Source organism: Saccopteryx bilineata, chromosome 6, assembly GCF_036850765.1.
Source record: "Saccopteryx bilineata isolate mSacBil1 chromosome 6, mSacBil1_pri_phased_curated, whole genome shotgun sequence".
NCBI classification, from domain to species: domain Eukaryota; kingdom Metazoa; phylum Chordata; class Mammalia; order Chiroptera; family Emballonuridae; genus Saccopteryx; species Saccopteryx bilineata.
In genome coordinates this window covers 98,248,099-98,263,770 of record NC_089495.1, presented here as the reverse complement: position 1 = coordinate 98,263,770, position 15,672 = coordinate 98,248,099, and the positions used below count along the sequence as shown (strand labels likewise).

At 37.9% G+C, this 15,672-nt stretch overlaps 1 pseudogene; it reads left to right on the top strand.

The window, feature by feature from the left end:
* Positions 1–3,670: 3,670 nt before the first annotated feature.
* The window catches only part of LOC136309341 (ribosome biogenesis protein NSA2 homolog pseudogene), an 87,882-nt pseudogene continuing 75,880 nt past the window's right edge, over positions 3,671–15,672 (top strand).

The following is a 15,672-nucleotide window of genomic DNA, read 5'->3' as shown; positions in this document are numbered from 1 at the left end:
GGGGAGAGTCATCCCACAGAGTGCTGAGGCATGCTGGACACACCTGGAAGATCATAGAAAGGCACCTTGAGAGCAATTGGCTCCCAGCCCTGCCTGATTACACTGGTGGCTCTGACTGACTGAGCCTTACCCAGAGCCCTGTGCTGAGTGGGGATAGAGTGGGGATTTACCAGATCTTTGAGCCTTTTACTCTCCAGGCAGAGGCAGTGGCAACCTTATAGCTGAGTCATCAGGCTGCTAATTTAGGAAAGAGAGACTAGGAGAGAGGCTCCAGGAAAACAAACTCTCCCACTGTTGGAGCCTGCAAATGTTAACAAGCCCTGACTACCAATGAGACTGAAGCTTAGTATATGACATCGCCATAGAGACTCATCAACTGCAAATCTGTATCTAAGCATGCCACAGGGGTGGACCCTGGGTTACAGAACCACCGACCAGGAAGAGGGAGAGGAAAGAAAAAGAAAGAAGATAACCTCTCAAAATCAAGAAAAATCTACAGACTTTATAAATTTTTCCAATTTTTCCTGTTTCTTTCATCTTCTTGTCTTTATTTTTTTTTCTTCCACCTTTTTCCTTTTATTCTTTACTCATCTTATTCTCTTCTCTTCATCTTGAACTACATTACCCATAAGTGTTACATTTTTCATTTTTTTCTTTTCTTCTTCCTTTCTCTCTATGAGGGTTACACTCCAAAACTCTTAATTCTTTTTTATTTTGTTTCTTCTTTCTTTTTCTTCTTTTCTTTTTCCTCTTTTTCTTTTTTCTCCCTCTCTATTAGTTTCCTCTTTTCTCCTTTACTTTTTCTCTAATTCGATCCTCATTCACAAACAAATTATTTTATTTGAGACCCAACTTTTTTCTTTGTGGCATTTTGAGTGCTTTTTACTTAGCTTTTTAACTCATTAGCATTCCCCCCAACCCTGGCTCTTCATTCTATCTAGTTTTTGTTCCACTTAATACAGTAGTGTTTTTTTGTTTTTTTCTTGTTTTCCTCTTATCCCTTTCATTATATCTCTCAGTCGACCATCATTTACAAGCAAATTATTTTATTCTTGATCCAAATATTTTCCTTTTTTGCATTTTGTGGGTCCGTACCTTCTTTTTTGGCCCTTTATCACTTCTCCCCAACTCAGGCCCTTCGTTATAGGTAATTAATGTTCCATTTAGCACAACAAAATTCTCAGCTTTTCATGGTATTTTCTCAAAGAGGAAGAGAAAAAAGGAAAAAAATAAATAATAATTTTTTTATTCTTTTTTTACTTTTTATTCTTTATTAATTCTCATTAGTGTTATTAACAAAACCACCCTCAAATGCCATTACAGAAAAGGAAATCGAATATCATAGATACAAAAGACAGAGATGTAGCACAGATAGATGAGAAAAAATCTATGGAGAAAATATTTAATAGATTGGAAACCTTGGAGTTAAATGACAGAGAAGTTAAAATAGAAATTCTTGAAATACTCAGAGATATGCAAGAAAACGCAGAAAGGCAATTTAGGGAGCTCAAAAAACAACTCAATGAACACAAAAAATATATTACCAAGGAAATTGAAACTATGAAAACAGATCAAACAGAGATGAAAAACTCAATTCATGAACTGAAAAATGAGGTAACAAGCTTAGCTAATAGAACAAGTAAGACAGAAGAGGGGATTAGTGACATAGAAAACAGGCAACTTGAGGCACAACATAGAGAAGAGAGAGACTCAAGAATTTAAAAAAAAATGAGAAAGGAATTGTCTGACTCCATCAAAAAGAGTAACATAAGAATAATAGGTATATCAGAAGGAGAAGAGAGAGAAAATGAAATGAAGAATATATTCATACAAATAATAGATGAGAACTTCCCAAACCTCGAATTCAAGAAATAAACAGAACACTGAGTTTTCTTAACCCCAACAAACCTACTCCAAAGCACATCATAATGAAATTGGCATAAACCAACGACAAAGAAAAAATTCTCAAGGCAGCCAGGGAAAAGAATACAACATATAAAGGAAAGCCTATTAGATTATCATCGGATTTCTCAGCAGAAACTCTACAAGCTAGAAGAGAGTGGACCCCAATATTTAAAGTTCTAAAAGAGAGAAACTTTCAGCCAAGATTACTATATCCACCAAAGCTATCCTTCAGATATGAAGGAGTAAAAAAAACATTCACAGATTCAGAAAAGATGAGGGAATTTATAATCAGAAAACACCCACTTCAGGAAATACTAAAGGGGGTTTTCCAACCAGATACAAAGAACAAAACCACAAGTAAAAGCTCCACCAAGAACACAATAAAACCAAATTTAAATAGTGACAACTAAAACAAAAAAAAAGAGGAGAGGACGAAGATTAAAAGTAGCAAAGGACGATGGAGTGCAGAAGCATTAATAAGATAGTGTACTACAATGAACATGGTAGGTACCCTTTTTATTACTTAATGATAACCACCCCTGAAAAAACCACCACAGAAGCATATGACTTAAAAAATGTAGCAACAGAGGAAAGAAGTATGGATTGCAACCAAACAAAAAGAAATGAGAGAAAAACAAAAGAAGAGAATCAAACAAGATACAAAACAGAAAGCAATATATAAAATGGCAATAGCAAACCCACCAGTGGCTTAGCAGGCACTCCCTGCTGTTCCAGCGACCACTCGGCAATGCAAGCCTGGCTTCCATTCATTCTCCCGCTGCAGCTGCCGCAGTTTACCTTCTGGAGTCTGGGAACTGCAACTCCTGCCCAATTGCCCTCATCCTCCAAAGATGAACTGAAAACACCAGTTCACGCTGCCAGTCTCGAGCCCCGGGCTGCTGCCACCTGCATCTGGGAGTCAGCGGTTACTATAGCACACACCAGCAAGAACAGAGTACCAGGGCCTGGGGGGCCCTTCAGAGGCAATTCTCTGGGCCTGCCCTGCCAAAGCCTCTACATCCCCCCAGGTGATGGGGCATGCATGCCGTCTGCCATGAGGTCTTCTTCTGCAGTGCTGAGGACCTCCTCCCTTCAAGTGTAGTCAGTGTGGAGGAGGCCAGGGCTGTGGCTTTGGACAGGTGAAGACTGAACCATTTAGTGGGTGCCCAAGAAACCCTGTCAAGCAGATTGGAGGGTTCCTGGGATCCAGATTGGCTGAAAAACACAAGCATAACCTCTCCCTTGCATTAGAAGAGGGTGTGATCCCCACCACTGTGCTGTGGCTGGGTCCTTTCAGCTCATTTCAGAGAGAAGGGTAGGGGAGAGAGAGAGAGAGAGAGAGAGAGATACAAAACAGACAGAAAGAAAAAAGACACATGGAGGCGTATAGACTGGCCCATGGGTCTGCAGCAGGAACATGTGTTGGAGAAAATGGAATCTGAGAGGCTGGGGTGGGGCACTGAGCCCTGGCAGGAAATGTGGAAGTAGCGACTTCCGCTTTTGCCAGTGACAGAGCTGATGGTGCAGTTAGCAATTCGGTTGGTTTCGTTTCTGTGCGCTCAGCTGTGATTTTGTCAAACTCAGAGGCTAAACTACTTTTCTCCTCAGTGGAGGGGTGCAAATAGGAGGGTAGAGGCTCCCCAGAGAGAGGGGTAGCCTGTAATATTTTTGGCACTGGCGGAGGGTCCCCAGGAGGAGCACCAGTCAGGCAGGCATGTATCACTAGCAGGGCAGAAATGAGGCCGAGAGGGAAGGTTTGTCACCCATGTACTTCAGCCAAATGGATGTGCCAGAAAGCTTGGGCCCAGGTATTCGAGTGCCAGAGAGGTGCGTCCTAGAGCCAAGGGTTGAAACCAGAGAGGATTTCCCAGTAAGTATTGTACAAAGATCCTTTTCACTAACTTTAACTTACCTACTTGGCAATAGGGCATGAAGGGCTAGAGCCTGAGGGTCTCAAGAGTGGGGGAGAAGGTTTCCCATTGCAGAGGGTCACTCACCCATCACTTGGATGCTGATTAGGTCCCTGCCTGACATTGGGTGCCAGTTGTGAACAAGTCCTGTCGGGGGTGAGGATGATGGAGATGCAAAGACCTGACTCCGGGACCAGGTTCAGTAACGCATTTCAGGAAGTAAGCTAGCTTATATACATGGGTTCAGCCAATAGGATGTTACAGCGTGTCCTTCATAGCCAATGGCTGAAAAGATCAGGGAGCTGCGTAGTTGGCACTAAGTCACTTCCTTATAGTAGGCGAGTTTCCTTCCTGGATATGCCAAGGAGGCTTGTGGGAGCTGGAGTATTCTCACAGCATTGCATCAGCCACAGCTGCTAGCAATGTGCTCTGCGCTCTACCCACACATCCCAAAGCGACAGAGTATACATTTTTCTCTAGTATACATAAAACAATCTCAAGAATTGACCATATGTTGGGCCAAAAAATAACATCAGCAAATTCAGAAAAATTGAAATTGTAGCAAGTATATTTTCTGATCAGAAAGCCTTTAAAATAAAATTCAACTGCAAAAAAGACAAAAAAACCCACAAAAATGTGGAAACTAAACAACATACTTTTAAAATTGAGTGGGTCAAAGAAGAAATAAAAGCAGAGATCAAAAGTTACATACAGATAAACAAAATAACAATACGACATATCAGAATCTCTGGGATGCTGCAAAAGCAGTATAAAGAGGGAAGTTCATATCACTACAGGCCTCTATGTACAAACTAGAGAAAGCTCAAGTAAACCATTTAACTTCACATCTTAAGGAATTAGAAAAAGAAGAACTAAGGCAATTCAAAGCCAGCAAAAGAAAGGAAATAATAAAATTCAGAGCAGAAATAAACAAAATAGAGAACAGAAAAACTATACAAAAAATTAATAAAACAAAGAGCTGGTTCTTTGAAAAGATCAACAAAATTGACAAGCCCTTGGCAAGACTTACTAAAAAAAAAGAGAAAGGACTCAAATAAAATCCAAAATGAAAGAGGAGAAATCACCTAAACAGACCAATAAGCAGGGAGGAAATAGAAAAAACTATTAAAAACCTCCTCCAAAATAAAAGTCCAGGCCCAGATGATTATACTATTGAATTCTATCAAACATTCAAAGAAGACTTGGTTCCTATTCTACTCAAAGTCTTCCAAAAAATTGAAGAAGAAGCAATACTTCCAAACACATTTTATGAGGCCAATATAACCCTCATACCAAAACCTGGCAAGGATGGCACAAAAAAATAAAACTAAAGACCAATATCTCTAATGAATACAGATGCTAAAATACTAAACAAAATACTATCAAATCGAATACAACAACATATTAAAAAAATAATACATCATGATCAAGTGGGATTCATCCCAGAATCTCAAGGATGGTTCAACATATGTAAAATGGTTAACATAATACACCATATCAACAAAACAAAGAACAAAAACCACATGATCTTATCAATAAATGCAGAAAGGCATTTGATAAATACAACAAAAGTTTATGTTTAAAACACTCAACAAAATGGGTATAGAAGGAAAATATCTCAACATGATAAAGGCCATATATGATAAACCATCAGCTAACATCATATTAAATGGCATAAAACTGAGGACTTTCCCCCTTAAATCAGAAACAAGACGGGGTTGTCTACTATCTCCACTCTTATTTAACATGGTGCTAGAATTTCTAGCCTGAGCAATCAGACAAGATATAGAAATAAAAGGCATCCATATTGAAAAAGAAAAAGTAAAGGTTTCATTTTTTGCAGATAATATGATCCTATACATTGAAAACCCCAAAGACTCCACAAAAAGATTACTAGAAACAATAAACCAGTGCAATAAGGTCGCAGGATACAAAATTAACATGCAAATATCCATAGCCTTTTTATATACCAACATTGAAACATTAGAAAATGAACTCAAAAAAATAATCTCCTTCATGGTTGCAACAACAACAAAGAAAATACCTAGGAATAAACATAACAAAGAATGTAAAGGACCTATATAATGAAAACTACAAAGCATTGTTAAGGGAAATCGAAAAAAATACAATGAAATGGAAAAACACCCCTGTTCTTGGATAGGAAGAATAAATATAATCAAAATGACCACATTACCCAAAGCAATATACAAATTTAATGCAATTTCCATCAAAATTCCAATGACATTTTTTAAAGAAATGAAACAAAAAAATCATCAGATTTATATGGAACTATAAAGAACCCCAAATAGCCAAAGCAACCCTAAGGAAAAAGAACAAAGCTGGGGGCATTACAATACCTGACTTCAAATTATATTATAGAGCCACCACAATCAAAACAGCATGGTATTGGCAGAAAAATAGACACTCAGACCAATGGAACAGAATAGAAAGTTCAGAAATAAAACCACATATATATGGTCAAATAACTTTTAATACAGGGGCCAACAACACACAATGGAGAAAAGAAAGCCTCTTCAACAAATGGTTCTGGGAAAACTGGAAAGCCACATGCAAAAGAATGAAACTAGACTACAGTTTTTCCCCTTGTACTAAAATTAATTCAAAATGGATCAAAGACCTAAATATAAGACCTGAAACAATAATGTACATAGAAGAAAACATAGGTACTAAACTCATGGACCTTAGTTTTAAAGAGCATTTTATGAATTTGACTCCAAAGGCAAGAGAAGTGAAGGCAAAGATAAATGAATGGGACTACATTAGACTAAGAAGTTTTTGCTCAGCAAGAGAAACTTAAAACAAAATAAACAGAGAGCCAACTAAATGGGAAATGATATTTTCAAACAACAGCTCAGATAATGGCCTAATATCTAATATATACAAAGAACTCATAAAACTCAACAACAAACAAACAATCTAATTAAAAAATGGGAAGACACATGAACAGACACTTCTCCCAGGTAGAAATACAAATGGCCAACAGATATATGAAAAGATGCTCATCTTCATTAATTTTAGAGAAGTGCAAATCAAAACTACAATGAGATACCACCTCACACCTGTAAGATGAGCTATTATCAACAAGACAGGTAATAGCAAGTGTTGGAAAGGTTGTGGAGAAAAAGGAACTCTCATCCACTGTTGGTGAGAATGTAAAGTAATACAACCATTATGGAAGAAAGCATGGTTGCTTTTCAAAAATCTGAAAATGAAACTACCATATAACCCAGCAATCCCTCTATTGGGTATATACCCCCAAAACTCAGAGACATTGATACATAAAGACACATATAGCCCCATGTTCATTGCAGCACTGTTCACAGTGGCCAAGACATGGAAACAACCAAAAAGCCCTTCAGTAGATGACTGGATAAAAAAAATATGGTACATAAACACTATGGAATACTACTCAGCCATAAGAAATGATGACATCGGATCATTTACAACAAAATGGATTGATCTTGATAACATTATACAGAGTGAAATAAGTAAATCAGAAAAAACTAAGAACTGCATGATTCCATACATAGGTGGGACATAAAAACGAGACTAGGAGACATGGACAAGAGTGTAGTGGTTACAGGTGGGGGGGGAGGAGAGGGATCGAGAGATGGTGGGGAAGGAGCACAAAGAAAACCAGATAGAAGGTGACGAAGGACAATCTGACTTTGGTTGATGGGTATGCAACATAATTGAATGACAAGATAACCTGGAGATGTTTTCTTTGAATATATGTACCCTGATTCATTGATGTCACTCCATTAAAATTAATAAAAATTTATTTAAAAAAAAGTGGTGGTACATAGACACAATGGAATACTCTATTGTCTGAGAAATAAGAAAATCTTACCTTTTGCAATGGCATGGATGGACCTGGAGATTATGATGCTAAGTGAAATAAGCCAGGCAGAGAAAGACAAATATCATATGATCTCACTTATATGTGGAATCTAATGAACAAAGTGAACTGAGGAATTAAATAGAGGTAGAGGCGGGGTCACAGGGACCAGAGGGATAGCTATCAGAGGGAAGGGGGAGGAGGTGATGGGAAGGTGTAGGGATTAGTGAAATTATACATACACTAGAAAACCTGGCGGTCATATGAAATGACCGCTGTTCTAGATATTATAAATTGTAACTAAAATGATTTGTGCAAAGGTGTCTGCTAATTCAAACTGAATTACCCAGGGCAGGCGGCGAGGATGCCCCTTTGCTTACTGCCCCATGGGGTTTCTACCTTCTACTTGCTTAATTGCTTAAAGTAGAGTGCAATGAAGGAAACCACTGGCGGTACATTTCTTAAGAGCCACCGCTAGCTCAATAAATAAAGGTGATTTAAATAATAAAATGTTAATTCACATGTCAAAGATCTCTTTGTACACAACATTTCTTGTGTAGATCTTTCCATCATTTTTAAGCTCGCCTTGCAGAGGAGCATTAATTATTTTTAATTTTACGTCCGTTCTTTCACGAACTCTTGAACAGACAACATAAAGTTGACCGTGTCCAAATGCAGGCTCAGGTAAAAACATGCCAACACGCTTAAGCGTTTGGACCTGAGACTTATTGATGGTCATAGTAAAGGCAAGTTTTACAGGAAATTGTCTACGTCTCAACTGAAACAGCAACCCTGTTTGAGATGGAGCCAAATAAATTCTTGGAATGACATGTTTCTCACCTTTAGAGGAGCCAGTCAAAGACTTAGCTATTATGACATTATTTTTCAATTGGAGAACCTCTAGTCTTGTACCATTGCAAAGACCCCTTCTGGTGTTAAGATTTCTTAACAGCATAATAATTGCTTCAATCTTTATCCTCAATTTGTGAGGTGGCATGCCAGAAGGTGGGACTATTTGAATGCCATGGCAACTTCTTCACCCCATTGGCTAGTACAGTTACGCAAGCAACCAATAAGCTATCGGCAACAAACATACACTTAAGCCACATATAATAAAGATAACACATAGATACAGATAACAGAACAGCAAATCCCAGAGGGAAAAGGGGAGGGAGTTAGGGGAAGGGGCCAATAAGGGTATATAGGGGACATGGGGGTAAGGGGAGGGTGAGGGTGTTATATTGAGTGACACTCGAATTCATGTTAACACAATAAATTAAAATTAATAAAAATTAAAAAAGAAAATACAGCAGTAAGTTTTTGTTTATATTTTGTCAAGTTGGAGCCATATAACACTCAAAAAAGCACACTATATTATACATGGATTTTGGTTTTAAGAAAGAGCTACACTGTTTTATGGAATTCAATCAGATATTCCCCGTATGGTTAAATTGTAACCCTGTCAACTGTTACCCTGCTAAGAGGTGTTTTAGTCATCATCTTCATCAGTACATTTTCCCTTTTCTTGGCTTATTTTATTCTGGTAACATTAAGTCCTATCAGTAAAATAAAAAAATTAATTAGTATAACTTTCTAATGAAAAGTGTAAATCATATGGTTCCATTTTGAAAGTTAGTAGAAACATTGAGAGTATGTCTAGTGCTTTGACATTACAAAAATGACTTCAATACCTAAATCTTACAAGAATTCAGAAATTACAAAAGATTTTAAATGAACAGACATTTACATGGACAAGCAAGAAGATGAGTATTTTGTATTGTATAGTTGCTTGGAATATAGAGAAATGTTCATTAATTTTAGTATAAATATTTGCCTGTAATATAGGTTTAAAACAAATACTGAGCATTTGAAATTTTATGTGTTCACTTAAATGGAGATTAAACAAAAGTTATTTCTTAATTGTGAATATTGTTAAATTGAATTAAGTTTTAATTAGGTAATTTTATAAACTCTTGTTGGCTGAGTTCTGGCATTTATTTACAAAAAGTACCTCTTTATTTTTCACTTAATGAAACAGAATTATAGAAATTGGGTTTCGGAATAGTGGCAAGGACCCTGTGGGGAGGTGTAAAGAGGTGTTGGGGGAATAAATAGTGATAGATAGGACTTGACTTGGGCAAGTGAACACACAATACATGTGTACGGAGATGTGTTATAGAATTGTGCACCTGAAACCTGTATAATTATGTTAACTAGTATGAGCCTAATAAATTCAATAAAAAATAATAAAACAGAGTACTTGGTCAGAGTAATGGCGGGGTAGGAAGCGATACCGATAAATCTCCCCCAAAACTCAACAAGATCTTCAACCAGAAACAGAAAAACCTATACTTGGAGCTTCCAGATGCTTCGCAATACACCCAAAGGTATGATTGAGTGAAAAATTGGCTAAATATATAACCAAACCCCGAAAAAAATAGGAGGTAAGAAATGCTCCGTCTTCCTCACTAACCTAAACAGGGCAGCTTTCTCTGGTAACTATGAATATAGAAACTGAGGCGGGCAAAGGGGGTGAATAGATCCAGGCCGCCGTGGCACAAACAGCCAAACCAGGCTGTGGCACGGATATCCAAGCCGAGGAAAATCTGATCCTGTGACAACCCGGGCAATACAAGCTAACATTCGCGCCAAACCCAAACAAAGAAAGACAAGCGGAGCGGCAATTTTACCCGGTCTCCTGGTCGGTGCGCAGTTAGTGGGCGAGAATTTCTTCCTAGGCCCCGAGAGTGGGTGCCCGTGTTGCCCCACGGAGAGGCAGGGTCAGAGGCCTTTTTGTGGGCCGAGGGCAGAGTCTCTGGGCAGCCCCAGCGCCCTGGGAAAGCCACGCACGGGAGGGAGTGAGAACTAATTCCAACGGTGGAGATTTTCCGTGCTGGAGGGTGTTTCACTCAGAGGGAACCGCGGCCGGCCTCATATCCTGGTTTGCGCACGCAGATAAGGAGTGAGCAATTCCTCCGAGTGCCTGGGCAGTGCGTGCCTGTGTTATCGCACAGAGGGGCAGAGTCAGGGGCCTTTGTGTGGGCCAAAGCGGAATCTCGAGCCGCCCCAGTGCCTTGCAAAAGCCGCGCACGGGGACGGAGCGAGACTCAATTCCAATGCTGCAACTTTTCCCTGCGGTTGGGGGTTTCACTCAGAGCGTGAGACTGCTGGCCGGATATCCTGGTCACAGACAGTGAGTGAGAGTTTCCTCCAAGGGCCCCGGAAGTGGGCGCCCGCTTCTGTTACCGGACAGAGTGGCAGAGCCAGAGGTCTTTGAGTGGGCGGAAAGCCCGCCTGATTATGCTAGCAGCTCTGACTGACTGAGCCTTACCCAGAGCCCTGTGCTGACTGGAAATAGAGTGGGGAGTTGCCAGCTCTTTGAGCCTCTTACTATCCAGGCAGAGGCAGCAGCAACCCCATAGCTGGATTATCAGGCTACTAATTGAGGAAGGAAAGACTAGGAGAAAGGCTCCAGGAACACGGACTCTCTCACTGTCGGAGCCTATAAATGCCAATGAGCTTTGACTGACAACGAGACTAAAGCACAATACATGACATTGCCATAGAGACTTATCAACTGCAAACCTCTACCTGAGCGTGCCAAAGGGGCAGAACCCGGGGTACAGAGTCACTGACCAGGAAGAGGGAGAGAAAAGAAAAAGCAAGAAGATAACCTCTCAAAATCAAGAATAATCTGCAGACTTTATAACCTACCCATTTTATTATATTTGTTCATTTGTTTCTCTTATCTTCATTCTTGATACTTTTTTTTCCTCCTCCAATTTGGCCGATTAACTCCTACCGGTCTTACTCTCTCCTCTCCTTGAACTACACTACCCATAAGTGTTACATCTCCCATTATCTTTTCTCTTCTCTTCCTTTCCCTCTATGAGGGTTGCATTCCAAAACCCTTAACTTTCTCTCTCTCTCCTTTCTTTTTTCTTCTTTTAGTGGTTCCCTCTTTTTTTCTCTCTCTCTCTTTCTTTTCTCCCTCTATATTACTTTCTTCCTTTCTCCTTTATATCTCCTCTCATTCAAACCTCAATAACAAACAAATTATCTTATCTGGGACACAAACATATGTTTGTGGCTTTTTGGGGGGTTTTACTTCACCTTTTTAACTCACTAGCAATGCTCCCATCCCTGGCTCTCCATATTATCTAATTCTTGTTCCACTAAATACAATAGTAATTTTTTAATTTGTCCCCCCATTTTTCCATTTTCCTCTTATTCCTCTCATCATAACTCTTAGACAACCAGCACCTAAAAGCAAATCATTTTATTCTTGACCCAAATTTTTTCCTTATTTGCTTTTTGTGGGTCCATACGCTCTTTTTTTTTTCTTTTTTCTTTTTTTTTTTTTTTTTTTGCCCCTTTATTACTTTTCCCCAATTCAGGCCCTCCATCACAGGCATTGGTTGTTATAATTCACAGTCCACCACAAAATTTTCTCAAGAAAGAGGGGAGAGGAGAGTACAGGAAAAAAGGAGGGGGGGAATAATTTCCTTTTTTTTTAAATTTTTATTTTATTTTATTTTTCTTTATTTCATTATTAATTTTTTTTAAAAAAAACAACTCTTAGATTTTTTATTTTTTTTATTTTTTTAACTTTTTATTCTTTATTAAATCTCATTAATACTATCAACAAAACCACCCTCAGATGCCATTAAGGAAAAGAAAATCGAATATCATGGATACAAAAGAAACAGAGGTAACACAGCTAGATGAGAAAAAATCTATGGAGAAAAAATTTAATATATTGGAAACCTTGGAGCAAATGACAGAGAATTCAAGATAGAAATCCTAAAAATCCTCCGAGATATACAAGAAAACACAGAAAGGCAATTTAGGGAGCTCAGAAAACAACTCAATGAACACAAAGAATATATGTCCAAGGAAATTGAAACTATAAAAACAAATCAAACAGAGATGAAAAACTCAATTCACGAGCTGAAAAACAAAGTAACAAGCTTAGCTAATAGAACAAGTAAGATAGAAGAGAGGATTAGTGAAATAGAAGACAAGCAACTTGAGGCACAACAGAGAGAAGAAGAAAGAGACTCAAAAATAAAAAAAATGAGATAGCCCTACAAGAATTATCTGACTCCATCAAAAAGAATAACATAAGAATAATAGGTATATCAGAGGGAGAAGAGAGAGAAAATGGAATGGAGAACATACTCAAACAAATAATAGACGAGAACTTCCCAAGCCTGTGGAAAGACTAAAGCCTCAAGTTCAAGAAGCAAACAGAACTCCGAGTTTTCTTAACCCCAACAAACCTACTCCAAGGCATATCATAATGAAATTGACCCAAAACAAAAGCAAAGAAAAAATTCTCAAGGCAGCCAGGGAAAAGAAAAATACAACATATAAAGGAAGGCCCATTAGATTATCATCAGATTTCTCAACAGAAACTCTACAAGCTAGAAGAGAGTGGACCCCAATATTTAAAGTCCTGAAAGAGAGGAACTTTCAGCCACGAATACTATACCCATCAAAGCTATCCTTTAAATATGAAGGAGAAATAAAAACATTCACAGATACAGAAAAGATGAGGGAATTTATCATCAGAAAACCCCCACTCCAGGAATTACTAAAGGGGGTTCTCCAATCAGATACAAAGAACAAAAAAAAAAACAGAGCCACAAGTAAAAGCTCCAAAAAGAACACAATAAAACCAAATTTAAACTGTGACAACAACAAAAAGAAAGAGGGGGAGAAGATGGAGATTAACAGTAGCAAAGGACGATTGAGTGCAAAAGCACTCACAAAATAGTTTGCTACAATGAACAGGGTAGGGACCCTTTTCATTACTCAAAGGTAACCACCATTGAAAAAACCACCACAGAAGCACATGAGATAAAAAAGATAGCAACAGAGGAAAGATGTATGGAATAGAACCAAATAAAAACAAAAGATAGAAAAACGAAAGAGAAGGATCAAACAAGACACAAAACTAACAGAAAGCAAGATATAAAATGGCAATAGGGAACTCACAAGTATCAATAATTACACTAAATGTAAACGGATTAAACTCACCAATAAAAAGGCACAGAGTAGCAGAATGGATTAAAAAAGAAAATCCAACTGTATGCTGCCTACAGGAAACTCATCTAAGTAACAAGGATAAAAACAAATTCAAAGTGAAAGGCTGGAAAACAATACTCCAAGCAAATAACATCCAAAAAAAAGCAGGTGTAGCAATACTCATATCGGATAATGCTGACTACAAGACAGGAAAAGTACTCAGAGACAAAAATGGCCATTTCATAATGGCTAAGGGGACACTGAATCAAGAAGACATAACAATTCTTAATATATATGCACCAAACCAAGGAGCACCAACATATATAAGACAGCTACTTATTGACCTTAAAACAAAAACTGACAAAAATACAATCATACTTGGAGACCTCAATACACCGCTGACGGCTCTAGATCGGTCATCCAAACAGAGAATCAACAAAGACATAGTGGCCTTAAACAAAACACTAGAGCACCTGGATATGATAGACATCTACAGGACATTTCATCCCAAAGTGACTGAGTATACATTTTTCTCCAGTGTACATGGATCATTCTCAAGAATTGACCATATGTTGGGCCACAAAAACAACATCAGCAAATTCAGAAAAATTGAAGTTGTACAAAGCATATTTTCTGATCATAAAGCCTTGAAACTAGAATTCAACTGCAAAAAAGAGGAAAAAAATCCCACAAAAATGTGGAAACTAAACAACATACTTTTAAAAAATGAATGGGTCAAAGAAGAAATAAGTGCAGAGATCAAAAGATATATACAGACTAATGAAAATGACAATACGACATATCAGAATCTATGGGATGCAGCAAAAGCAGTGATAAGAGGGAAGTTCATATCACTTCAGGCATATATGAACAAACAAGAGAGAGCCCAAGTGAACCACGTAACTTCACACCTTAAGGAACTAGAAAAAGAAGAACAAAGACAACCCAAAACCAGCCGAAGAAAGGAGATAATAAAACTCAGAGCAGAAATAAATGAATTAGAGAACAGAAAAACTATAGAAAAAATTAATAGAACAAGGAGCTGGTTCTTTGAAAAGATCAACAAAATTGACAAACCCTTGGCAAGACTTACCAAGGAAAAAAGAGAAAGAACTCATATAAACAAAATCCAAAATGAAAGAGGAGAAATCACCACGGACACCGTAGATATACAAAGAATTATTGTAGAATACTATGAAAAACTTTATGCCACTAAATTCAACAACCTAAAAGAAATGGATAAGTTCCTAGAAAAATACAACCTTCCTAGACTGAGTCAAGAAGAAGCAGAAAGCCTAAACAGACCTATCAGTAGAGAAGAAATAGAAAAAAACATTAAAAACCTCCCCAAAAATAAAAGTCCAGGCCCTGACGGTTATACCAGCGAATTTTATCAAACATTCAGAGAAGACTTGGTTCCTATTCTACTCAAAGTCTTCCAAAAAATTGAAGAAGAAGCAATACTTCCAAACACATTTTATGAGGCCAACATAACCCTCATCCCAAAACCAGGCAAGGATGGCAGAAAAAAAGAAAACTACAGACCAATATCTCTAATGAATACAGATGCTAAAATACTAAACAAAATACTAGCAAATCGAATACAACAACATATTAAAAAAATTATACATCATGATCAAGTGGGATTCATCCCAGAATCTCAAGGATGGTTCAACATACGTAAAACAGTTAACATAATACACCATATCAACAAAACAAAGAACAAAAACCACATGATCTTATCAATAGACGCAGAAAAGGCTTTCGATAAAATACAACACAATATTATGTTTAAGACTCTCAACAAAATGGGTATAGAAGGAAAATATCTCAACATGATAAAGGCCATATATGATAAACCATCAGCTAACATCATATTAAATGGCACTAAACTGAAGGCTTTCCCCCTTAAATCAGGAACAAGACAGGGTTGTCCACTCTCTCCACTCTTATTTAATGTGGTACTAG